General features: G+C 51.7%; 45 non-coding genes and 3 pseudogenes across 45 annotated transcripts; all 48 read right to left on the bottom strand.

The window, feature by feature from the left end:
- Nucleotides 1-46: 46 nt before the first annotated feature.
- Nucleotides 47-210, bottom strand: LOC134617766 (U1 spliceosomal RNA). The gene has a single exon (XR_010091652.1). It is a non-coding gene; the product is annotated as a U1 spliceosomal RNA (small nuclear RNA).
- Nucleotides 211-392: 182 nt separating this feature from the next.
- LOC134617765 (U1 spliceosomal RNA) lies at nucleotides 393-556 on the bottom strand. Its single transcript, XR_010091651.1, has one exon. It is a non-coding gene; the product is annotated as a U1 spliceosomal RNA (small nuclear RNA).
- Nucleotides 557-738: 182 nt separating this feature from the next.
- Nucleotides 739-902, bottom strand: LOC134617763 (U1 spliceosomal RNA). The gene has a single exon (XR_010091650.1). It is a non-coding gene; the product is annotated as a U1 spliceosomal RNA (small nuclear RNA).
- A 182-nt stretch (nucleotides 903-1,084) lies between these two features.
- On the bottom strand, nucleotides 1,085-1,248 carry LOC134617762 (U1 spliceosomal RNA). Its single transcript, XR_010091649.1, has one exon. It is a non-coding gene; the product is annotated as a U1 spliceosomal RNA (small nuclear RNA).
- A 182-nt stretch (nucleotides 1,249-1,430) lies between these two features.
- On the bottom strand, nucleotides 1,431-1,594 carry LOC134617761 (U1 spliceosomal RNA). Its single transcript, XR_010091648.1, has one exon. It is a non-coding gene; the product is annotated as a U1 spliceosomal RNA (small nuclear RNA).
- Nucleotides 1,595-1,776: 182 nt separating this feature from the next.
- On the bottom strand, nucleotides 1,777-1,940 carry LOC134617790 (U1 spliceosomal RNA). The gene has a single exon (XR_010091673.1). It is a non-coding gene; the product is annotated as a U1 spliceosomal RNA (small nuclear RNA).
- A 182-nt stretch (nucleotides 1,941-2,122) lies between these two features.
- LOC134617795 (U1 spliceosomal RNA) lies at nucleotides 2,123-2,286 on the bottom strand. The gene has a single exon (XR_010091677.1). It is a non-coding gene; the product is annotated as a U1 spliceosomal RNA (small nuclear RNA).
- A 182-nt stretch (nucleotides 2,287-2,468) lies between these two features.
- LOC134617760 (U1 spliceosomal RNA) lies at nucleotides 2,469-2,632 on the bottom strand. The gene has a single exon (XR_010091647.1). It is a non-coding gene; the product is annotated as a U1 spliceosomal RNA (small nuclear RNA).
- A 182-nt stretch (nucleotides 2,633-2,814) lies between these two features.
- On the bottom strand, nucleotides 2,815-2,978 carry LOC134617758 (U1 spliceosomal RNA). Its single transcript, XR_010091646.1, has one exon. It is a non-coding gene; the product is annotated as a U1 spliceosomal RNA (small nuclear RNA).
- Nucleotides 2,979-3,160: 182 nt separating this feature from the next.
- LOC134617859 (U1 spliceosomal RNA) lies at nucleotides 3,161-3,298 on the bottom strand (annotated as a pseudogene).
- Nucleotides 3,299-4,043: 745 nt separating this feature from the next.
- LOC134617757 (U1 spliceosomal RNA) lies at nucleotides 4,044-4,207 on the bottom strand. Its single transcript, XR_010091645.1, has one exon. It is a non-coding gene; the product is annotated as a U1 spliceosomal RNA (small nuclear RNA).
- Nucleotides 4,208-4,389: 182 nt separating this feature from the next.
- Nucleotides 4,390-4,553, bottom strand: LOC134617756 (U1 spliceosomal RNA). Its single transcript, XR_010091644.1, has one exon. It is a non-coding gene; the product is annotated as a U1 spliceosomal RNA (small nuclear RNA).
- A 182-nt stretch (nucleotides 4,554-4,735) lies between these two features.
- On the bottom strand, nucleotides 4,736-4,899 carry LOC134617755 (U1 spliceosomal RNA). The gene has a single exon (XR_010091643.1). It is a non-coding gene; the product is annotated as a U1 spliceosomal RNA (small nuclear RNA).
- A 182-nt stretch (nucleotides 4,900-5,081) lies between these two features.
- Nucleotides 5,082-5,245, bottom strand: LOC134617817 (U1 spliceosomal RNA). The gene has a single exon (XR_010091697.1). It is a non-coding gene; the product is annotated as a U1 spliceosomal RNA (small nuclear RNA).
- Nucleotides 5,246-5,427: 182 nt separating this feature from the next.
- Nucleotides 5,428-5,591, bottom strand: LOC134617805 (U1 spliceosomal RNA). Its single transcript, XR_010091686.1, has one exon. It is a non-coding gene; the product is annotated as a U1 spliceosomal RNA (small nuclear RNA).
- Nucleotides 5,592-5,773: 182 nt separating this feature from the next.
- On the bottom strand, nucleotides 5,774-5,937 carry LOC134617814 (U1 spliceosomal RNA). The gene has a single exon (XR_010091694.1). It is a non-coding gene; the product is annotated as a U1 spliceosomal RNA (small nuclear RNA).
- Nucleotides 5,938-6,119: 182 nt separating this feature from the next.
- On the bottom strand, nucleotides 6,120-6,283 carry LOC134617816 (U1 spliceosomal RNA). The gene has a single exon (XR_010091696.1). It is a non-coding gene; the product is annotated as a U1 spliceosomal RNA (small nuclear RNA).
- A 182-nt stretch (nucleotides 6,284-6,465) lies between these two features.
- Nucleotides 6,466-6,629, bottom strand: LOC134617837 (U1 spliceosomal RNA). The gene has a single exon (XR_010091716.1). It is a non-coding gene; the product is annotated as a U1 spliceosomal RNA (small nuclear RNA).
- Nucleotides 6,630-6,811: 182 nt separating this feature from the next.
- LOC134617813 (U1 spliceosomal RNA) lies at nucleotides 6,812-6,975 on the bottom strand. Its single transcript, XR_010091693.1, has one exon. It is a non-coding gene; the product is annotated as a U1 spliceosomal RNA (small nuclear RNA).
- A 182-nt stretch (nucleotides 6,976-7,157) lies between these two features.
- LOC134617858 (U1 spliceosomal RNA) lies at nucleotides 7,158-7,295 on the bottom strand (annotated as a pseudogene).
- Nucleotides 7,296-8,045: 750 nt separating this feature from the next.
- On the bottom strand, nucleotides 8,046-8,209 carry LOC134617754 (U1 spliceosomal RNA). Its single transcript, XR_010091642.1, has one exon. It is a non-coding gene; the product is annotated as a U1 spliceosomal RNA (small nuclear RNA).
- Nucleotides 8,210-8,391: 182 nt separating this feature from the next.
- LOC134617753 (U1 spliceosomal RNA) lies at nucleotides 8,392-8,555 on the bottom strand. Its single transcript, XR_010091641.1, has one exon. It is a non-coding gene; the product is annotated as a U1 spliceosomal RNA (small nuclear RNA).
- A 182-nt stretch (nucleotides 8,556-8,737) lies between these two features.
- LOC134617811 (U1 spliceosomal RNA) lies at nucleotides 8,738-8,901 on the bottom strand. Its single transcript, XR_010091691.1, has one exon. It is a non-coding gene; the product is annotated as a U1 spliceosomal RNA (small nuclear RNA).
- A 182-nt stretch (nucleotides 8,902-9,083) lies between these two features.
- Nucleotides 9,084-9,247, bottom strand: LOC134617815 (U1 spliceosomal RNA). Its single transcript, XR_010091695.1, has one exon. It is a non-coding gene; the product is annotated as a U1 spliceosomal RNA (small nuclear RNA).
- A 182-nt stretch (nucleotides 9,248-9,429) lies between these two features.
- Nucleotides 9,430-9,593, bottom strand: LOC134617828 (U1 spliceosomal RNA). Its single transcript, XR_010091708.1, has one exon. It is a non-coding gene; the product is annotated as a U1 spliceosomal RNA (small nuclear RNA).
- Nucleotides 9,594-9,775: 182 nt separating this feature from the next.
- LOC134617810 (U1 spliceosomal RNA) lies at nucleotides 9,776-9,939 on the bottom strand. The gene has a single exon (XR_010091690.1). It is a non-coding gene; the product is annotated as a U1 spliceosomal RNA (small nuclear RNA).
- Nucleotides 9,940-10,121: 182 nt separating this feature from the next.
- LOC134617857 (U1 spliceosomal RNA) lies at nucleotides 10,122-10,259 on the bottom strand (annotated as a pseudogene).
- Nucleotides 10,260-11,009: 750 nt separating this feature from the next.
- LOC134617751 (U1 spliceosomal RNA) lies at nucleotides 11,010-11,173 on the bottom strand. Its single transcript, XR_010091639.1, has one exon. It is a non-coding gene; the product is annotated as a U1 spliceosomal RNA (small nuclear RNA).
- A 182-nt stretch (nucleotides 11,174-11,355) lies between these two features.
- On the bottom strand, nucleotides 11,356-11,519 carry LOC134617750 (U1 spliceosomal RNA). Its single transcript, XR_010091638.1, has one exon. It is a non-coding gene; the product is annotated as a U1 spliceosomal RNA (small nuclear RNA).
- A 182-nt stretch (nucleotides 11,520-11,701) lies between these two features.
- On the bottom strand, nucleotides 11,702-11,865 carry LOC134617749 (U1 spliceosomal RNA). The gene has a single exon (XR_010091637.1). It is a non-coding gene; the product is annotated as a U1 spliceosomal RNA (small nuclear RNA).
- A 182-nt stretch (nucleotides 11,866-12,047) lies between these two features.
- On the bottom strand, nucleotides 12,048-12,211 carry LOC134617825 (U1 spliceosomal RNA). The gene has a single exon (XR_010091705.1). It is a non-coding gene; the product is annotated as a U1 spliceosomal RNA (small nuclear RNA).
- A 182-nt stretch (nucleotides 12,212-12,393) lies between these two features.
- LOC134617747 (U1 spliceosomal RNA) lies at nucleotides 12,394-12,557 on the bottom strand. The gene has a single exon (XR_010091636.1). It is a non-coding gene; the product is annotated as a U1 spliceosomal RNA (small nuclear RNA).
- Nucleotides 12,558-12,739: 182 nt separating this feature from the next.
- Nucleotides 12,740-12,903, bottom strand: LOC134617746 (U1 spliceosomal RNA). The gene has a single exon (XR_010091635.1). It is a non-coding gene; the product is annotated as a U1 spliceosomal RNA (small nuclear RNA).
- Nucleotides 12,904-13,085: 182 nt separating this feature from the next.
- LOC134617819 (U1 spliceosomal RNA) lies at nucleotides 13,086-13,249 on the bottom strand. Its single transcript, XR_010091698.1, has one exon. It is a non-coding gene; the product is annotated as a U1 spliceosomal RNA (small nuclear RNA).
- Nucleotides 13,250-13,431: 182 nt separating this feature from the next.
- Nucleotides 13,432-13,595, bottom strand: LOC134617745 (U1 spliceosomal RNA). Its single transcript, XR_010091634.1, has one exon. It is a non-coding gene; the product is annotated as a U1 spliceosomal RNA (small nuclear RNA).
- Nucleotides 13,596-13,777: 182 nt separating this feature from the next.
- On the bottom strand, nucleotides 13,778-13,941 carry LOC134617744 (U1 spliceosomal RNA). Its single transcript, XR_010091633.1, has one exon. It is a non-coding gene; the product is annotated as a U1 spliceosomal RNA (small nuclear RNA).
- Nucleotides 13,942-14,123: 182 nt separating this feature from the next.
- Nucleotides 14,124-14,287, bottom strand: LOC134617809 (U1 spliceosomal RNA). The gene has a single exon (XR_010091689.1). It is a non-coding gene; the product is annotated as a U1 spliceosomal RNA (small nuclear RNA).
- Nucleotides 14,288-14,469: 182 nt separating this feature from the next.
- LOC134617743 (U1 spliceosomal RNA) lies at nucleotides 14,470-14,633 on the bottom strand. Its single transcript, XR_010091632.1, has one exon. It is a non-coding gene; the product is annotated as a U1 spliceosomal RNA (small nuclear RNA).
- A 182-nt stretch (nucleotides 14,634-14,815) lies between these two features.
- Nucleotides 14,816-14,979, bottom strand: LOC134617742 (U1 spliceosomal RNA). The gene has a single exon (XR_010091631.1). It is a non-coding gene; the product is annotated as a U1 spliceosomal RNA (small nuclear RNA).
- Nucleotides 14,980-15,161: 182 nt separating this feature from the next.
- Nucleotides 15,162-15,325, bottom strand: LOC134617789 (U1 spliceosomal RNA). Its single transcript, XR_010091672.1, has one exon. It is a non-coding gene; the product is annotated as a U1 spliceosomal RNA (small nuclear RNA).
- A 182-nt stretch (nucleotides 15,326-15,507) lies between these two features.
- LOC134617793 (U1 spliceosomal RNA) lies at nucleotides 15,508-15,671 on the bottom strand. Its single transcript, XR_010091675.1, has one exon. It is a non-coding gene; the product is annotated as a U1 spliceosomal RNA (small nuclear RNA).
- Nucleotides 15,672-15,853: 182 nt separating this feature from the next.
- LOC134617741 (U1 spliceosomal RNA) lies at nucleotides 15,854-16,017 on the bottom strand. Its single transcript, XR_010091630.1, has one exon. It is a non-coding gene; the product is annotated as a U1 spliceosomal RNA (small nuclear RNA).
- Nucleotides 16,018-16,199: 182 nt separating this feature from the next.
- LOC134617739 (U1 spliceosomal RNA) lies at nucleotides 16,200-16,363 on the bottom strand. Its single transcript, XR_010091628.1, has one exon. It is a non-coding gene; the product is annotated as a U1 spliceosomal RNA (small nuclear RNA).
- Nucleotides 16,364-16,545: 182 nt separating this feature from the next.
- On the bottom strand, nucleotides 16,546-16,709 carry LOC134617738 (U1 spliceosomal RNA). Its single transcript, XR_010091627.1, has one exon. It is a non-coding gene; the product is annotated as a U1 spliceosomal RNA (small nuclear RNA).
- A 182-nt stretch (nucleotides 16,710-16,891) lies between these two features.
- On the bottom strand, nucleotides 16,892-17,055 carry LOC134617737 (U1 spliceosomal RNA). Its single transcript, XR_010091626.1, has one exon. It is a non-coding gene; the product is annotated as a U1 spliceosomal RNA (small nuclear RNA).
- Nucleotides 17,056-17,237: 182 nt separating this feature from the next.
- Nucleotides 17,238-17,401, bottom strand: LOC134617797 (U1 spliceosomal RNA). Its single transcript, XR_010091679.1, has one exon. It is a non-coding gene; the product is annotated as a U1 spliceosomal RNA (small nuclear RNA).
- Nucleotides 17,402-17,583: 182 nt separating this feature from the next.
- LOC134617823 (U1 spliceosomal RNA) lies at nucleotides 17,584-17,747 on the bottom strand. Its single transcript, XR_010091703.1, has one exon. It is a non-coding gene; the product is annotated as a U1 spliceosomal RNA (small nuclear RNA).
- A 182-nt stretch (nucleotides 17,748-17,929) lies between these two features.
- On the bottom strand, nucleotides 17,930-18,093 carry LOC134617851 (U1 spliceosomal RNA). The gene has a single exon (XR_010091730.1). It is a non-coding gene; the product is annotated as a U1 spliceosomal RNA (small nuclear RNA).
- Between the last annotated feature and the right edge of the window lie 152 nt (nucleotides 18,094-18,245).

The raw sequence follows: 18,245 nt of genomic DNA, 5'->3' as shown, positions 1-18,245 counted from the left end.
AGAGAAGTGAGCAGACACGTAGATCTTTGCTTTTGGACACAAGAGTGAGGGGAGAGCGCGAACGCAGTCCCCCACTACCACAAATTATGCAGTTGAGATTCCCGCATTTGGGGAATTCACAGGGGTCAGCACAACCGCAGTGCAATGGCTGAGCCTCGCCCTGGGTGAACCACCTTGGTGATCATGGTATCTCCCCTGCCAGGTAAGTATGAGTTGGCAGTGTGGGAGACAGGGGTCCCCTTTCCACATGCAGCACTCTGGCTGATTGTGCCAAACACGCATAATGCCTGAATCCAGTGACGGTGAGCACGCCATTGCATTTTGTCCCAGTTCAAAGGCCACACCGAGAGAAGTGAGCAGACACGTGGATCTTTGCTTTTGGACACAAGAGTGAGGGGAGAGCGCGAACGCAGTCCCCCACTACCACAAATTATGCAGTTGAGATTCCCGCATTTGGGGAATTCACAGGGGTCAGCACAACCGCAGTGCAATGGCTGAGCCTCGCCCTGGGTGAACCACCTTGGTGATCATGGTATCTCCCCTGCCAGGTAAGTATGAGTTGGCAGTGTGGGAGACAGGGGTCCCCTTTCCACATGCAGCACTCTGGTTGATGGTGCCTAACACGCGTATTGCCTGAATCCAGTGACGGTGAGCACGCCATTGCATTTTGTCCCAGTTCAAAGGCCACACCGAGAGAAGTGAGCAGACACGTGGATCTTTGCTTTTGGACACAAGAGTGAGGGGAGAGCGCGAACGCAGTCCCCCACTACCACAAATTATGCAGTTGAGATTCCCGCATTTGGGGAATTCACAGGGGTCAGCACAACCGCAGTGCAATGGCTGAGCCTCGCCCTGGGTGAACCACCTTGGTGATCATGGTATCTCCCCTGCCAGGTAAGTATGAGTTGGCAGTGTGGGAGACAGGGGTCCCCTTTCCACATGCAGCACTCTGGCTGATGGTGCCTAACATGCATAATGCCTGAATCCAGTGACGGTGAGCACGCCATTGCATTTTGTCCCAGTTCAAAGGCCACACCGAGAGAAGTGAGCAGACACGTGGATCTTTGCTTTTGGACACAAGAGTGAGGGGAGAGCGCGAACGCAGTCCCCCACTACCACAAATTATGCAGTTGAGATTCCCGCATTTGGGGAATTCACAGGGGTCAGCACAACCGCAGTGCAATGGCTGAGCCTCGCCCTGGGTGAACCACCTTGGTGATCATGGTATCTCCCCTGCCAGGTAAGTATGAGTTGGCAGTGTGGGAGACAGGGGTCCCCTTTCCACATGCAGCACTCTGGTTGATGGTGCCTAACACGCGTATTGCCTGAATCCAGTGACGGTGAGCACGCCATTGCATTTTGTCCCAGTTCAAAGGCCACACCGAGAGAAGTGAGCAGACACGTGGATCTTTGCTTTTGGACACAAGAGTGAGGGGAGAGCGCGAACGCAGTCCCCCACTACCACAAATTATGCAGTTGAGATTCCCGCATTTGGGGAATTCACAGGGGTCAGCACAACCGCAGTGCAATGGCTGAGCCTCGCCCTGGGTGAACCACCTTGGTGATCATGGTATCTCCCCTGCCAGGTAAGTATGAGTTGGCAGTGTGGGAGACAGGGGTCCCCTTTCCACATGCAGCACTCTGGCTGATTGTGCCAAACACGCATAATGCCTGAATCCAGTGACGGTGAGCACGCCATTGCATTTTGTCCCAGTTCAAAGGCCACACCGAGAGAAGTGAGCAGACACGTGGATCTTTGCTTTTGGACACAAGAGTGAGGGGAGAGCGCGAACGCAGTCCCCCACTACCACAAATTATGCAGTTGAGATTCCCGCATTTGGGGAATTCACAGGGGTCAGCACAACCGCAGTGCAATGGCTGAGCCTCCCCCTGGGTGAACCACCTTGGTGATCATGGTATCTCCCCTGCCAGGTAAGTATGAGTTGGCAGTGTGGGAGACAGGGGTCCCCTTTCCACATGCAGCACTCTGGCTGATGGTGCCTAACACGCATAATGCCTGAATCCAGTGACGGTGAGCACGCCATTGCATTTTGTCCCAGTTCAAAGGCCACACCGAGAGAAGTGAGCAGACAAGTGGATCTTTGCTTTTGGACACAAGAGTGAGGGGAGAGCGCGAACGCAGTCCCCCACTTCCACAAATTATGCAGTTGAGATTCCCGCATTTGGGGAATTCACAGGGGTCAGCACAACCGCAGTGCAATGGCTGAGCCTCGCCCTGGGTGAACCACCTTGGTGATCATGGTATCTCCCCTGCCAGGTAAGTATGAGTTGGCAGTGTGGGAGACAGGGGTCCCCTTTCCACATGCAGCACTCTGGCTGATGGTGCCAAACACGCATAATGCCTGAATCCAGTGACGGTGAGCACGCCATTGCATTTTGTCCCAGTTCAAAGGCCACACCGAGAGAAGTGAGCAGACACGTGGATCTTTGCTTTTGGACACAAGAGTGAGGGGAGAGCGCGAACGCAGTCCCCCACTACCACAAATTATGCAGTTGAGATTCCCGCATTTGGGGAATTCACAGGGGTCAGCACAACCGCAGTGCAATGGCTGAGCCTCGCCCTGGGTGAACCACCTTGGTGATCATGGTATCTCCCCTGCCAGGTAAGTATGAGTTGGCAGTGTGGGAGACAGGGGTCCCCTTTCCACATGCAGCACTCTGGCTGATTGTGCCAAACACGCATAATGCCTGAATCCAGTGACGGTGAGCACGCCATTGCATTTTGTCCCAGTTCAAAGGCCACACCGAGAGAAGTGAGCAGACACGTGGATCTTTGCTTTTGGACACAAGAGTGAGGGGAGAGCGCGAACGCAGTCCCCCACTACCACAAATTATGCAGTTGAGATTCCCGCATTTGGGGAATTCACAGGGGTCAGCACAACCGCAGTGCAATGGCTGAGCCTCGCCCTGGGTGAACCACCTTGGTGATCATGGTATCTCCCCTGCCAGGTAAGTATGAGTTAGCAGTGTGGGAGACAGGGGTCCCGTTTCCACATGCAGCACTCTGGCTGATGGTGCCTAACACGCATAATGCCTGAATCCAGTGACGGTGAGCACGCCATTGCATTTTGTCCCAGTTCAAAGGCCACACCGAGAGAAGTGAGCAGACACGTGGATCTTTGCTTTTGGACACAAGAGTGAGGGAAGAGCGCGAACGCAGTCCCCCACTACCACAAATTATGCAGTTGAGATTCCCGCATTTGGGGAATTCACAGGGGTCAGCACAACCGCAGTGCAATGGCTGAGCCTCGCCCTGGGTGAACCAATTTTCAATTTTCAATTTTCAAAATTTTTTATTGTTCATTACAAAAAAGGCACTACAAATTCTTAACTTTGAACAAAAAACAAAAAATTAAAAATGCAAAAAAAAAAAAAAACACCCCACAAACTCTGCAATAAAAACGAAAATAGAAATTAAAATTAAGAATGAACCTGGGGTCCCCTATTCCATTTTTCCCAACTAGTCATCTATGTATTTTTATACTTCCTTCTTCAAAGGGATATTTTCTCTTAAAAAATAATCATTCAACAAATTACAGGCACTATTTACCACAACTCGTGCAGAAATTTCATATTTTTTAAAAATACAAATATTTCTCGCTCTCCATAATGCATCTTTAACACAATTCACAATTATCCACCAACGATCTTCCTCCCCCCCCCCCTTCCCTTTCAAAATCCCATACATTATACATTCATATGTTAGGTCTCTTTTATATAACTCTTTCAACCGGTGTCTTAATAAACACCACACCTTCTTAGCAAAAGAACATTCCCAAAACAAATGCTTAACCGTCTCGTCATTTCCACATCTCAACCTTGGGCACTGTGCACTCTTCGTGCACTCTCTTGCTTTCAAAAAGGCTCTTGTGGGTAAGCATTCCAAAACTGCTTGCCAAGCTAGGTCTTTATGAATATTTAACAAAAGCTTATTATTAACGTTAAGCCATGCCGTTTTACAGAGGTTTTCTGGAAGTTTCCCTACTGGATCTACGTGGATCTTTGCTTTTGGACACAAGAGTGAGGGGAGAGCGCGAACGCAGTCCCCCACTACCACAAATTATGCAGTTGAGATTCCCGCATTTGGGGAATTCACAGGGGTCAGCACAACCGCAGTGCAATGGCTGAGCCTCGCCCTGGGTGAACCACCTTGGTGATCATGGTATCTCCCCTGCCAGGTAAGTATGAGTTGGCAGTGTGGGAGACAGGGGTCCCCTTTCCACATGCAGCACTCTGGTTGATGGTGCCTAACACGCATATTGCCTGAATCCAGTGACAGTGAGCACGCCATTGCATTTTGTCCCAGTTCAAAGGCCACACCGAGAGAAGTGAGCAGACACGTGGATCTTTGCTTTTGGACACAAGAGTGAGGGGAGAGCGCGAACGCAGTCCCCCACTACCACAAATTATGCAGTTGAGATTCCCGCATTTGGGGAATTCACAGGGGTCAGCACAACCGCAGTGCAATGGCTGAGCCTCGCCCTGGGTGAACCACCTTGGTGATCATGGTATCTCCCCTGCCAGGTAAGTATGAGTTGGCAGTGTGGGAGACAGGGGTCCCCTTTCCACATGCAGCACTCTGGTTGATGGTGCCTAACACGCATATTGCCTGAATCCAGTGACAGTGAGCACGCCATTGCATTTTGTCCCAGTTCAAAGGCCACACCGAGAGAAGTGAGCAGACACGTAGATCTTTGCTTTTGGACACAAGAGTGAGGGGAGAGCGCGAACGCAGTCCCCCACTACCACAAATTATGCAGTTGAGATTCCCGCATTTGGGGAATTCACAGGGGTCAGCACAACCGCAGTGCAATGGCTGAGCCTCGCCCTGGGTGAACCACCTTGGTGATCATGGTATCTCCCCTGCCAGGTAAGTATGAGTTGGCAGTGTGGGAGACAGGGGTCCCGTTTCCACATGCAGCACTCTGGCTGATGGTGCCTAACACGCATAATGCCTGAATCCAGTGACGGTGAGCACGCCATTGCATTTTGTCCCAGTTCAAAGGCCACACCGAGAGAAGTGAGCAGACACGTAGATCTTTGCTTTTGGACACAAGAGTGAGGGGAGAGCGCGAACGCAGTCCCCCACTACCACAAATTATGCAGTTGAGATTCCCGCATTTGGGGAATTCACAGGGGTCAGCACAACCGCAGTGCAATGGCTGAGCCTCGCCCTGGGTGAATCACCTTGGTGATCATGGTATCTCCCCTGCCAGGTAAGTATGAGTTGGCAGTGTGGGAGACAGGGGTCCCCTTTCCACATGCAGCACTCTGGTTGATGGTGCCTAACACGCATAATGCCTGAATCCAGTGACGGTGAGCACGCCATTGCATTTTGTCCCAGTTCAAAGGCCACACCGAGAGAAGTGAGCAGACACGTGGATCTTTGCTTTTGGACACAAGAGTGAGGGAAGAGCGCGAACGCAGTCCCCCACTACCACAAATTATGCAGTTGAGATTCCCGCATTTGGGGAATTCACAGGGGTCAGCACAACCGCAGTGCAATGGCTGAGCCTCGCCCTGGGTGAACCACCTTGGTGATCATGGTATCTCCCCTGCCAGGTAAGTATGAGTTGGCAGTGTTGGAGACAGGGGTCCCGTTTCCACATGCAGCACTCTGGCTGATGGTGCCTAACACGCATAATGCCTGAATCCAGTGACGGTGAGCACGCCATTGCATTTTGTCCCAGTTCAAAGGCCACACCGTGAGAAGTAAGCAGACACGTAGATCTTTGCTTTTGGACACAAGAGTGAGGGGAGAGCGCGAACGCAGTCCCCCACTACTACAAATTATGCAGTTGAGATTCCCGCATTTGGGGAATTCACAGGGGTCAGCACAACCGCAGTGCAATGGCTGAGCCTCGCCCTGGGTGAACCACCTTGGTGATCATGGTATCTCCCCTGCCAGGTAAGTATGAGTTGGCAGTGTGGGAGACAGGGGTCCCCTTTCCACATGCAGCACTCTGGCTGATGGTGCCTAACACGCATAATGCCTGAATCCAGTGACGGTGAGCACGCCATTGCATTTTGTCCCAGTTCAAAGGCCACACCGAGAGAAGTGAGCAGACACGTAGATCTTTGCTTTTGGACACAAGAGTGAGGGGAGAGCGCGAACGCAGTCCCCCACTACCACAAATTATGCAGTTGAGATTCCCGCATTTGGGGAATTCACAGGGGTCAGCACAACCGCAGTGCAATGGCTGAGCCTCGCCCTGGGTGAATCACCTTGGTGATCATGGTATCTCCCCTGCCAGGTAAGTATGAGTTGGCAGTGTGGGAGACAGGGGTCCCCTTTCCACATGCAGCACTCTGGTTGATGGTGCCTAACACGCATAATGCCTGAATCCAGTGACGGTGAGCACGCCATTGCATTTTGTCCCAGTTCAAAGGCCACACCGAGAGAAGTGAGCAGACACGTGGATCTTTGCTTTTGGACACAAGAGTGAGGGAAGAGCGCGAACGCAGTCCCCCACTACCACAAATTATGCAGTTGAGATTCCCGCATTTGGGGAATTCACAGGGGTCAGCACAACCGCAGTGCAATGGCTGAACCTCGCCCTGGGTGAACCACCTTGGTGATCATGGTATCTCCCCTGCCAGGTAAATATGAGTTGGCAGTGTTGGAGACAGGGGTCCCGTTTCCACATGCAGCACTCTGGCTGATGGTGCCTAACACGCATAATGCCTGAATCCAGTGACGGTGAGCACGCCATTGCATTTTGTCCCAGTTCAAAGGCCACACCGTGAGAAGTAAGCAGACACGTAGATCTTTGCTTTTGGACACAAGAGTGAGGGGAGAGCGCGAACGCAGTCCCCCACTACTACAAATTATGCAGTTGAGATTCCCGCATTTGGGGAATTCACAGGGGTCAGCACAACCGCAGTGCAATGGCTGAGCCTCGCCCTGGGTGAACCACCTTGGTGATCATGGTATCTCCCCTGCCAGGTAAGTATGAGTTGGCAGTGTGGGAGACAGGGGTCCCCTTTCCACATGCAGCACTCTGGCTGATGGTGCCTAACACGCATAATGCCTGAATCCAGTGACGGTGAGCACGCCATTGCATTTTGTCCCAGTTCAAAGGCCACACCGAGAGAAGTGAGCAGACACGTGGATCTTTGCTTTTGGACACAAGAGTGAGGGAAGAGCGCGAACGCAGTCCCCCACTACCACAAATTATGCAGTTGAGATTCCCGCATTTGGGGAATTCACAGGGGTCAGCACAACCGCAGTGCAATGGCTGAGCCTCGCCCTGGGTGAACCAATTTTCAATTTTCAATTTTCAAAATTTTTTATTGTTCATTACAAAAAAGGCACTACAAATTCTTAACTTTGAACAAAAAACAAAAAATTAAAAATGCAAAAAAAAAAAAAAAACACCCCACAAACTCTGCAATAAAAACGAAAATAGAAATTAAAATTAAGAATGAACCTGGGGTCCCCTATTCCATTTTTCCCAACTAGTCATCTATGTATTTTTATACTTCCTTCTTCAAAGGGATATTTTCTCTTAAAAAATAATCATTCAACAAATTACAGGCACTATTTACCACAACTCGTGCAGAAATTTCATATTTTTTAAAAATACAAATATTTCTCGCTCTCCATAATGCATCTTTAACACAATTCACAATTATCCACCAACGATCTTCCTCCCCCCCCCCCCTCCTTCCCTTTCAAAATCCCATACATTATACATTCATATGTTAGGTCTCTTTTATATAACTCTTTCAACCGGTGTCTTAATAAACACCACACCTTCTTAGCAAAAGAACATTCCCAAAACAAATGCTTAACCGTCTCGTCATTTCCACATCTCAACCTTGGGCACTGTGCACTCTTCGTGCACTCTCTTGCTTTCAAAAAGGCTCTTGTGGGTAAGCATTCCAAAACTGCTTGCCAAGCTAAGTCTTTATGAATATTTAACAAAAGCTTATTATTAACGTTAAGCCATGCCGTTTTACAGAGGTTTTCTGGAAGTTTCCCTACTGGATCTACGTGGATCTTTGCTTTTGGACACAAGAGTGAGGGGAGAGCGCGAACGCAGTCCCCCACTACCACAAATTATGCAGTTGAGATTCCCGCATTTGGGGAATTCACAGGGGTCAGCACAACCGCAGTGCAATGGCTGAGCCTCGCCCTGGGTGAACCACCTTGGTGATCATGGTATCTCCCCTGCCAGGTAAGTATGAGTTGGCAGTGTGGGAGACAGGGGTCCCCTTTCCACATGCAGCACTCTGGCTGATGGTGCCTAACACGCATAATGCCTGAATCCAGTGACGGTGAGCACGCCATTGCATTTTGTCCCAGTTCAAAGGCCACACCGAGAGAAGTGAGCAGACACGTGGATCTTTGCTTTTGGACACAAGAGTGAGGGGAGAGCGCGAACGCAGTCCCCCACTACCACAAATTATGCAGTTGAGATTCCCGCATTTGGGGAATTCACAGGGGTCAGCACAACCGCAGTGCAATGGCTGAGCCTCGCCCTGGGTGAACCACCTTGGTGATCATGGTATCTCCCCTGCCAGGTAAGTATGAGTTGGCAGTGTGGGAGACAGGGGTCCCCTTTCCACATGCAGCACTCTGGCTGATTGTGCAAAACACGCATAATGCCTGAATCCAGTGACGGTGAGCACGCCATTGCATTTTGTCCCAGTTCAAAGGCCACACCGTGAGAAGTAAGCAGACACGTAGATCTTTGCTTTTGGACACAAGAGTGAGGGGAGAGCGCGAACGCAGTCCCCCACTACTACAAATTATGCAGTTGAGATTCCCGCATTTGGGGAATTCACAGGGGTCAGCACAACCGCAGTGCAATGGCTGAGCCTCGCCCTGGGTGAACCACCTTGGTGATCATGGTATCTCCCCTGCCAGGTAAGTATGAGTTGGCAGTGTGGGAGACAGGGGTCCCCTTTCCACATGCAGCACTCTGGCTGATGGTGCCTAACACGCATAATGCCTGAATCCAGTGACGGTGAGCACGCCATTGCATTTTGTCCCAGTTCAAAGGCCACACCGAGAGAAGTGAGCAGACACGTAGATCTTTGCTTTTGGACACAAGAGTGAGGGGAGAGCGCGAACGCAGTCCCCCACTACCACAAATTATGCAGTTGAGATTCCCGCATTTGGGGAATTCACAGGGGTCAGCACAACCGCAGTGCAATGGCTGAGCCTCGCCCTGGGTGAATCACCTTGGTGATCATGGTATCTCCCCTGCCAGGTAAGTATGAGTTGGCAGTGTGGGAGACAGGGGTCCCCTTTCCACATGCAGCACTCTGGTTGATGGTGCCTAACACGCATAATGCCTGAATCCAGTGACGGTGAGCACGCCATTGCATTTTGTCCCAGTTCAAAGGCCACACCGAGAGAAGTGAGCAGACACGTGGATCTTTGCTTTTGGACACAAGAGTGAGGGAAGAGCGCGAACGCAGTCCCCCACTACCACAAATTATGCAGTTGAGATTCCCGCATTTGGGGAATTCACAGGGGTCAGCACAACCGCAGTGCAATGGCTGAGCCTCGCCCTGGGTGAACCACCTTGGTGATCATGGTATCTCCCCTGCCAGGTAAATATGAGTTGGCAGTGTTGGAGACAGGGGTCCCGTTTCCACATGCAGCACTCTGGCTGATGGTGCCTAACACGCATAATGCCTGAATCCAGTGACGGTGAGCACGCCATTGCATTTTGTCCCAGTTCAAAGGCCACACGGTGAGAAGTAAGCAGACACGTAGATCTTTGCTTTTGGACACAAGAGTGAGGGGAGAGCGCGAACGCAGTCCCCCACTACTACAAATTATGCAGTTGAGATTCCCGCATTTGGGGAATTCACAGGGGTCAGCACAACCGCAGTGCAATGGCTGAGCCTCGCCCTGGGTGAACCACCTTGGTGATCATGGTATCTCCCCTGCCAGGTAAGTATGAGTTGGCAGTGTGGGAGACAGGGGTCCCCTTTCCACATGCAGCACTCTGGCTGATGGTGCCTAACACGCATAATGCCTGAATCCAGTGACGGTGAGCACGCCATTGCATTTTGTCCCAGTTCAAAGGCCACACCGAGAGAAGTGAGCAGACACGTGGATCTTTGCTTTTGGACACAAGAGTGAGGGAAGAGCGCGAACGCAGTCCCCCACTACCACAAATTATGCAGTTGAGATTCCCGCATTTGGGGAATTCACAGGGGTCAGCACAACCGCAGTGCAATGGCTGAGCCTCGCCCTGGGTGAACCAATTTTCAATTTTCAATTTTCAAAATTTTTTATTGTTCATTACAAAAAAGGCACTACAAATTCTTAACTTTGAACAAAAAACAAAAAATTAAAAATGCAAAAAAAAAAAAAAAACACCCCACAAACTCTGCAATAAAAACGAAAATAGAAATTAAAATTAAGAATGAACCTGGGGTCCCCTATTCCATTTTTCCCAACTAGTCATCTATGTATTTTTATACTTCCTTCTTCAAAGGGATATTTTCTCTTAAAAAATAATCATTCAACAAATTACAGGCACTATTTACCACAACTCGTGCAGAAATTTCATATTTTTTAAAAATACAAATATTTCTCGCTCTCCATAATGCATCTTTAACACAATTCACAATTATCCACCAACGATCTTCCTCCCCCCCCCCCCTCCTTCCCTTTCAAAATCCCATACATTATACATTCATATGTTAGGTCTCTTTTATATAACTCTTTCAACCGGTGTCTTAATAAACACCACACCTTCTTAGCAAAAGAACATTCCCAAAACAAATGCTTAACCGTCTCGTCATTTCCACATCTCAACCTTGGGCACTGTGCACTCTTCGTGCACTCTCTTGCTTTCAAAAAGGCTCTTGTGGGTAAGCATTCCAAAACTGCTTGCCAAGCTAAGTCTTTATGAATATTTAACAAAAGCTTATTATTAACGTTAAGCCATGCCGTTTTACAGAGGTTTTCTGGAAGTTTCCCTACTGGATCTACGTGGATCTTTGCTTTTGGACACAAGAGTGAGGGGAGAGCGCGAACGCAGTCCCCCACTACCACAAATTATGCAGTTGAGATTCCCGCATTTGGGGAATTCACAGGGGTCAGCACAACCGCAGTGCAATGGCTGAGCCTCGCCCTGGGTGAACCACCTTGGTGATCATGGTATCTCCCCTGCCAGGTAAGTATGAGTTGGCAGTGTGGGAGACAGGGGTCCCCTTTCCACATGCAGCACTCTGGCTGATGGTGCCTAACACGCATAATGCCTGAATCCAGTGACGGTGAGCACGCCATTGCATTTTGTCCCAGTTCAAAGGCCACACCGAGAGAAGTGAGCAGACACGTGGATCTTTGCTTTTGGACACAAGAGTGAGGGGAGAGCGCGAACGCAGTCCCCCACTACCACAAATTATGCAGTTGAGATTCCCGCATTTGGGGAATTCACAGGGGTCAGCACAACCGCAGTGCAATGGCTGAGCCTCGCCCTGGGTGAACCACCTTGGTGATCATGGTATCTCCCCTGCCAGGTAAGTATGAGTTGGCAGTGTGGGAGACAGGGGTCCCCTTTCCACATGCAGCACTCTGGCTGATTGTGCAAAACACGCATAATGCCTGAATCCAGTGACGGTGAGCACGCCATTGCATTTTGTCCCAGTTCAAAGGCCACACCGAGAGAAGTGAGCAGACACGTGGATCTTTGCTTTTGGACACAAGAGTGAGGGGAGAGCGCGAACGCAGTCCCCCACTACCACAAATTATGCAGTTGAGATTCCCGCATTTGGGGAATTCACAGGGGTCAGCACAACCGCAGTGCAATGGCTGAGCCTCGCCCTGGGTGAACCACCTTGGTGATCATGGTATCTCCCCTGCCAGGTAAGTATGAGTTGGCAGTGTGGGAGACAGGGGTCCCCTTTCCACATGCAGCACTCTGGCTGATTGTGCAAAACACGCATAATGCCTGAATCCAGTGACGGTGAGCACGCCATTGCATTTTGTCCCAGTTCAAAGGCCACACCGAGAGAAGTGAGCAGACACGTGGATCTTTGCTTTTGGACACAAGAGTGAGGGGAGAGCGCGAACGCAGTCCCCCACTACCACAAATTATGCAGTTGAGATTCCAGCATTTGGGGAATTCACAGGGGTCAGCACAACCGCAGTGCAATGGCTGAGCCTCGCCCTGGGTGAACCACCTTGGTGATCATGGTATCTCCCCTGCCAGGTAAGTATGAGTTGGCAGTGTGGGAGACAGGGGTCCCCTTTCCACATACAGCACTCTGGCTGATGGTGCCTAACACACATAATGCCTGAATCCAGTGACGGTGAGCACGCCATTGCATTTTGTCCCAGTTCAAAGGCCACACCGAGAGAAGTGAGCAGACACGTGGATCTTTGCTTTTGGACACAAGAGTGAGGGGAGAGCGCGAACGCAGTCCCCCACTACCACAAATTATGCAGTTGAGATTCCCGCATTTGGGGAATTCACAGGGGTCAGCACAACCGCAGTGCAATGGCTGAGCCTCGCCCTGGGTGAACCACCTTGGTGATCATGGTATCTCCCCTGCCAGGTAAGTATGAGTTGGCAGTGTGGGAGACAGGGGTCCCCTTTCCACATGCAGCACTCTGGTTGATGGTGCCTAACACGCGTATTGCCTGAATCCAGTGACGGTGAGCACGCCATTGCATTTTGTCCCAGTTCAAAGGCCACACCGAGAGAAGTGAGCAGACACGTGGATCTTTGCTTTTGGACACAAGAGTGAGGGGAGAGCGCGAACGCAGTCCCCCACTACCACAAATTATGCAGTTGAGATTCCCGCATTTGGGGAATTCACAGGGGTCAGCACAACCGCAGTGCAATGGCTGAGCCTCGCCCTGGGTGAACCACCTTGGTGATCATGGTATCTCCCCTGCCAGGTAAGTATGAGTTGGCAGTGTGGGAGACAGGGGTCCCCTTTCCACATGCAGCACTCTGGCTGATGGTGCCTAACATGCATAATGCCTGAATCCAGTGACGGTGAGCACGCCATTGCATTTTGTCCCAGTTCAAAGGCCACACCGAGAGAAGTGAGCAGACACGTGGATCTTTGCTTTTGGACACAAGAGTGAGGGGAGAGCGCGAACGCAGTCCCCCACTACCACAAATTATGCAGTTGAGATTCCCGCATTTGGGGAATTCACAGGGGTCAGCACAATCGCAGTGCAATGGCTGAGCCTCGCCCTGGGTGAACCACCTTGGTGATCATGGTATCTCCCCTGCCAGGTAAGTATGAGTTAGCAGTGTGGGAGACAGGGGTCCCGTTTCCACATGCAGCACTCTGGCTGATGGTGCCTAACACGCATAATGCCTGAATCCAGTGACGGTGAGCACGCCATTGCATTTTGTCCCAGTTCAAAGGCCACACCGAGAGAAGTGAGCAGACACGTAGATCTTTGCTTTTGGACACAAGAGTGAGGGGAGAGCGCGAACGCAGTCCCCCACTACCACAAATTATGCAGTTGAGATTCCCGCATTTGGGGAATTCACAGGGGTCAGCACAACCGCAGTGCAATGGCTGAGCCTCGCCCTGGGTGAACCACCTTGGTGATCATGGTATCTCCCCTGCCAGGTAAGTATGAGTTGGCAGTGTGGGAGACAGGGGTCCCCTTTCCACATGCAGCACTCTGGCTGATTGTGCCAAACACGCATAATGCCTGAATCCAGTGACGGTGAGCACGCCATTGCATTTTGTCCCAGTTCAAAGGCCACACCGAGAGAAGTGAGCAGACACGTGGATCTTTGCTTTTGGACACAAGAGTGAGGGGAGAGCGCGAACGCAGTCCCCCACTACCACAAATTATGCAGTTGAGATTCCCGCATTTGGGGAATTCACAGGGGTCAGCACAACCGCAGTGCAATGGCTGAGCCTCGCCCTGGGTGAACCACCTTGGTGATCATGGTATCTCCCCTGCCAGGTAAGTATGAGTTGGCAGTGTGGGAGACAGGGGTCCCCTTTCCACATGCAGCACTCTGGTTGATGGTGCCTAACACGCGTATTGCCTGAATCCAGTGACGGTGAGCACGCCATTGCATTTTGTCCCAGTTCAAAGGCCACACCGAGAGAAGTGAGCAGACACGTGGATCTTTGCTTTTGGACACAAGAGTGAGGGGAGAGCACGAACGCAGTCCCCCACTACCACAAATTATGCAGTTGAGATTCCCGCATTTGGGGAATTCACAGGGGTCAGCACAACCGCAGTGCAATGGCTGAGCCTCGCCCTGGGTGAACCACCTTGGTGATCATGGTATCTCCCCTGCCAGGTAAGTATGAGTTGGCAGTGTGGGAGACAGGGGTCCCCTTTCCACATGCAGCACTCTGGCTGATGGTGCCTAACATGCATAATGCCTGAATCCAGTGACGGTGAGCACGCCATTGCATTTTGTCCCAGTTCAAAGGCCACACCGAGAGAAGTGAGCAGACACGTGGATCTTTGCTTTTGGACACAAGAGTGAGGGGAGAGCGCGAACGCAGTCCCCCACTACCACAAATTATGCAGTTGAGATTCCCGCATTTGGGGAATTCACAGGGGTCAGCACAACCGCAGTGCAATGGCTGAGCCTCGCCCTGGGTGAACCACCTTGGTGATCATGGTATCTCCCCTGCCAGGTAAGTATGAGTTGGCAGTGTGGGAGACAGGGGTCCCCTTTCCACATGCAGCACTCTGGTTGATGGTGCCTAACACGCGTATTGCCTGAATCCAGTGACGGTGAGCACGCCATTGCATTTTGTCCCAGTTCAAAGGCCACACCGAGAGAAGTGAGCAGACACGTGGATCTTTGCTTTTGGACACAAGAGTGAGGGGAGAGCGCGAACGCAGTCCCCCACTACCACAAATTATGCAGTTGAGATTCCCGCATTTGGGGAATTCACAGGGGTCAGCACAACCGCAGTGCAATGGCTGAGCCTCGCCCTGGGTGAACCACCTTGGTGATCATGGTATCTCCCCTGCCAGGTAAGTATGAGTTGGCAGTGTGGGAGACAGGGGTCCCCTTTCCACATGCAGCACTCTGGCTGATTGTGCCAAACACGCATAATGCCTGAATCCAGTGACGGTGAGCACGCCATTGCATTTTGTCCCAGTTCAAAGGCCACACCGAGAGAAGTGAGCAGACACGTGGATCTTTGCTTTTGGACACAAGAGTGAGGGGAGAGCGCGAACGCAGTCCCCCACTACCACAAATTATGCAGTTGAGATTCCCGCATTTGGGGAATTCACAGGGGTCAGCACAACCGCAGTGCAATGGCTGAGCCTCCCCCTGGGTGAACCACCTTGGTGATCATGGTATCTCCCCTGCCAGGTAAGTATGAGTTGGCAGTGTGGGAGACAGGGGTCCCCTTTCCACATGCAGCACTCTGGCTGATGGTGCCTAACACGCATAATGCCTGAATCCAGTGACGGTGAGCACGCCATTGCATTTTGTCCCAGTTCAAAGGCCACACCGAGAGAAGTGAGCAGACAAGTGGATCTTTGCTTTTGGACACAAGAGTGAGGGGAGAGCGCGAACGCAGTCCCCCACTTCCACAAATTATGCAGTTGAGATTCCCGCATTTGGGGAATTCACAGGGGTCAGCACAACCGCAGTGCAATGGCTGAGCCTCGCCCTGGGTGAACCACCTTGGTGATCATGGTATCTCCCCTGCCAGGTAAGTATGAGTTGGCAGTGTGGGAGACAGGGGTCCCCTTTCCACATGCAGCACTCTGGCTGATGGTGCCAAACACGCATAATGCCTGAATCCAGTGACGGTGAGCACGCCATTGCATTTTGTCCCAGTTCAAAGGCCACACCGAGAGAAGTGAGCAGACACGTGGATCTTTGCTTTTGGACACAAGAGTGAGGGGAGAGCGCGAACGCAGTCCCCCACTACCACAAATTATGCAGTTGAGATTCCCGCATTTGGGGAATTCACAGGGGTCAGCACAACCGCAGTGCAATGGCTGAGCCTCGCCCTGGGTGAACCACCTTGGTGATCATGGTATCTCCCCTGCCAGGTAAGTATGAGTTGGCAGTGTGGGAGACAGGGGTCCCCTTTCCACATGCAGCACTCTGGCTGATTGTGCCAAACACGCATAATGCCTGAATCCAGTGACGGTGAGCACGCCATTGCATTTTGTCCCAGTTCAAAGGCCACACCGAGAGAAGTGAGCAGACACGTGGATCTTTGCTTTTGGACACAAGAGTGAGGGGAGAGCGCGAACGCAGTCCCCCACTACCACAAATTATGCAGTTGAGATTCCCGCATTTGGGGAATTCACAGGGGTCAGCACAACCGCAGTGCAATGGCTGAGCCTCGCCCTGGGTGAACCACCTTGGTGATCATGGTATCTCCCCTGCCAGGTAAGTATGAGTTAGCAGTGTGGGAGACAGGGGTCCCGTTTCCACATGCAGCACTCTGGCTGATGGTGCCTAACACGCATAATGCCTGAATCCAGTGACGGTGAGCACGCCATTGCATTTTGTCCCAGTTCAAAGGCCACACCGAGAGAAGTGAGCAGACACGTAGATCTTTGCTTTTGGACACAAGAGTGAGGGGAGAGCGCGAACGCAGTCCCCCACTACCACAAATTATGCAGTTGAGATTCCCGCATTTGGGGAATTCACAGGGGTCAGCACAACCGCAGTGCAATGGCTGAGCCTCGCCCTGGGTGAACCACCTTGGTGATCATGGTATCTCCCCTGCCAGGTAAGTATGAGTTGGCAGTGTGGGAGACAGGGGTCCCGTTTCCACATGCAGCACTCTGGCTGATTGTGCCAAACACGCATAATGCCTGAATCCAGTGACGGTGAGCACGCCATTGCATTTTGTCCCAGTTCAAAGGCCACACCGAGAGAAGTGAGCAGACACGTGGATCTTTGCTTTTGGACACAAGAGTGAGGGGAGAGCGCGAACGCAGTCCCCCACTACCACAAATTATGCAGTTGAGATTCCCGCATTTGGGGAATTCACAGGGGTCAGCACAACCGCAGTGCAATGGCTGAGCCTCGCCCTGGGTGAACCACCTTGGTGATCATGGTATCTCCCCTGCCAGGTAAGTATGAGTTGGCAGTGTGGGAGACAGGGGTCCCCTTTCCACAGGCAGCACTCTGGTTGATGGTGCCTAACACGCATATTGCCTGAATCCAGTGACGGTGAGCACGCCATTGCATTTTGTCCAAGTTCAAAGGCCACACCGAGAGAAGTGAGCAGACACGTGGATCTTTGCTTTTGGACACAAGAGTGAGGGGAGAGCGCGAACACAGTCCCCCACTACCACAAATTATGCAGTTGAGATTCCCGCATTTGGGGAATTCACAGGGGTCAGCACAACCGCAGTGCAATGGCTGAGCCTCGCCCTGGGTGAACCACCTTGGTGATCATGGTATCTCCCCTGCCAGGTAAGTATGAGTTGGCAGTGTGGGAGACAGGGGTCCCCTTTCCACATGCAGCACTCTGGTTGATGGTGTCTAACACGCATAATGCCTGAATCCAGTGACGGTGAGCACGCCATTGCATTTTGTCCCAGTTCAAAGGCCACACCGAGAGAAGTGAGCAGACACGTGGATCTTTGCTTTTGGACACAAGAGTGAGGGGAGAGCGCGAACGCAGTCCCCCACTACCACAAATTATGCAGTTGAGATTCCCGCATTTGGGGAATTCACAGGGGTCAGGACAACCGCAGTGCAATGGCTGAGCCTCGCCCTGGGTGAACCACCTTGGTGATCATGGTATCTCCCCTGCCAGGTAAGTATGAGTTGGCAGTGTGGGAGACAGGGGTCCCCTTTCCACATGCAGCACTCTGGTTGATGGTGCCTAACACGCATATTGCCTGAATCCAGTGACGGTGAGCACGCCATTGCATTTTGTCCCAGTTCAAAGGCCACACCGAGAGAAGTGAGCAGACACGTAGATCTTTGCTTTTGGACACAAGAGTGAGGGGAGAGCGCGAACGCAGTCCCCCACTACCACAAATTATGCAGTTGAGATTCCCGCATTTGGGGAATTCACAGGGGTCAGCACAACAGCAGTGCAATGGCTGAGCCTCGCCCTGGGTGAACCACCTTGGTGATCATGGTATCTCCCCTGCCAGTTAAGTATGAGTTGGCAGGGTGGGAGACAGGGGTCCCGTTTCCACATGCAGCACTCTGGCTGATGGTGCCTAACACGCATAATGCCTGAATCCAGTGACGGTGAGCACGCCATTGCATTTTGTCCCAGTTCAAAGGCCACACCGAGAGAAGTGAGCAGAC

This window comes from Pelmatolapia mariae, linkage group LG18 (genome assembly GCF_036321145.2).
Source record: "Pelmatolapia mariae isolate MD_Pm_ZW linkage group LG18, Pm_UMD_F_2, whole genome shotgun sequence".
Lineage (NCBI taxonomy): Eukaryota > Metazoa > Chordata > Actinopteri > Cichliformes > Cichlidae > Pelmatolapia > Pelmatolapia mariae.
The sequence above is the reverse complement of the archived record's forward strand: the minus strand, read 5'-3'. Positions and strand labels throughout refer to the sequence as shown.